Here is a 2173-nt window from a genome sequence, read left to right as displayed (position 1 = left end):
GGGGAAAAACGTTAGTATCACAAATAATAACTTAAGGTTCACGAATTAAGGGTTTTTTACTGATCTGGGATCATTCTTTTTATTTGGTATCATTTCCTTTATTTTTTTTCTCTTGTATTTTCCAAGATGTATAAATCCAGTTTGGCCGCTCATCGAATATGTACCCACTTAGGGCAAAGACATAGAGAACGCAGATTTCGGAGACTGACTCAGTGAGCGCCGATAGGTATAAACATTCCCTTATGATTTCCAAATTGCCCCACATAGAGCTGGCAGACTGCAGGCGGCTTTAAAGGGGGGGGGGGGGTACACCCCCAAAGTCAAGATTCGGCTCAAAATTATGGAATTTGAGTTGTAGGCATTTTTAGTTTCCTCAGCCTCTCCGACAACTATTTCATCGCATAAGAACAAAACAAACAAAAACATATTTTTTCCCATACATGTTTGTCACTGTCATTTCCTCGTAAAGTCAATATTTTATTTTTCTTTATCGGCCGTTTTCTCAAAACGCGACTTTTCTCTATACTTTTTTGAATAACTCCACCATTTTTCATCCAATCTTCATGAAATTTTCACAGAATGAAGAGAAGATGTAATACTAAAAATGTGTATGTTGAATTTTATATACGGAATAGATTTTTGTTGGTGGTGTCTGGAGTGTGGATTTTCACGGATTTTTTGCAAACTAGAATGCTAGATCAGGAAAAAAAAAGTATTAAAATTGTCTAATTCGTTTAGGAAAAAAAAAAACAACGGACAAATTTCTAGATCTTATGTTTGTTAAAATGCATGCAAAAAAGCAATCAATTTCCATGAGCGATAAGTGCGGTGTTCATGACGTCAGACATCTCAACAAAATCCAACATGGCAGCCGTATCCATGGAAACAACACTTTTTTCTCAAATTTCATTGCGGATTTTAAGACTACTATGCTTGTTATATGTGGGAAATTTGGTAAAATTCGGTCCAGTAATAAGCGAAATTAGTCTTCAGGTGTAGCCCCCCCCCCCCCCCCCCCCCCCAAAAGCTCGGATCGGCGTTGTCGGCTTTATCGGAATCCAAACTACATTCTTATTGCGCCGAAAAGCTGGGAAGGGCGTCTCGCTGACAACTCGCTACCTCAGTGATTTCTTGTCCTATCTCCATCTTTTAACAGTGAAAATGTGACTTCTTCTTAAGCTCACTCTCTGTTGTGAACTGCTTTCACTGTTATTAAAAATGGAGATGCGACAAGAAAGCACTGAGGTCACGAACTCTCCAAAGAGTCAATGCCGTCTCGCCGTCGCCAACTCGGGTTGAGCGGTTTGCGTGACGTCATCCGACTGGACAGGGGACAATTTTTACTGGCCATTTCAGAGCTGGTGCTTCACGGTAGACAAAGAACTAATTACATTTTTTAAATCAGCGTCATCAAATTACGGTGGTAACGGAGCAGAATTACATTTTAAGTTTTAAGCAATATTTTAGGAATTTCGAGATTTTTTTAAATCCCCAAATAAATGCTTTATAAATTATAAATACCAGCTGTGTTGTGTAATGTTTTCCTTATATCTAGACCTAGGCTTTAGGCGCCCTCTATGTGGGGTCAAGCAGACACCTACTGGCGCCCTCTATCTCTATGTGGGGTCAAGCAGACACCTACTGGCGCCCTCTATGTGGAGTCAAGCAGACACCTACTGGCGCCTGTCCGCGTCGATCTTCAGCCGCTTAATCTTCAACTTTGCAGTGATTTCGTTTTTCATTGTTACAAGAAGGGGATCTTCGTAATTAGTTGTTATATTTATAATTTCTTTCACTGGCTTCTTGCATTACTGTAGGTACATTTCGTGTAATGAGCCTGAGTCACATCACCACATGATGCATCGGCCTTGAATCATCCTTATCACCGATGACAACAGCAGGTTTTTCCATTGGCAATTTCTTGTGGAAAAGTAAAAGATTGTTTTTATATCCTGCAAATCCATAGAGTCCAGATGCTGCTACATGCACATTGTATCGGCATCAGTTTTGAGAAGAGTATCGGTCAAATGTCTGCTCCTTTGGACACCGTGCATGCTTATGCCCATGTTAATGACTGCGCAGGCCCTTTCTCCGCGTGCATGGTAAATCAGCAGTAAAACTTCAACATAAGGTGTTGGACTCGACCATACACATTTTTTTGGGCGATATATAT

The sequence above is a fragment of the Aplysia californica genome, unplaced genomic scaffold, assembly GCF_000002075.1.
Source record: "Aplysia californica isolate F4 #8 unplaced genomic scaffold, AplCal3.0 scaffold01601, whole genome shotgun sequence".
Lineage (NCBI taxonomy): Eukaryota > Metazoa > Mollusca > Gastropoda > Aplysiida > Aplysiidae > Aplysia > Aplysia californica.
The sequence above is the reverse complement of the archived record's forward strand: the minus strand, read 5'-3'. Positions refer to the sequence as shown.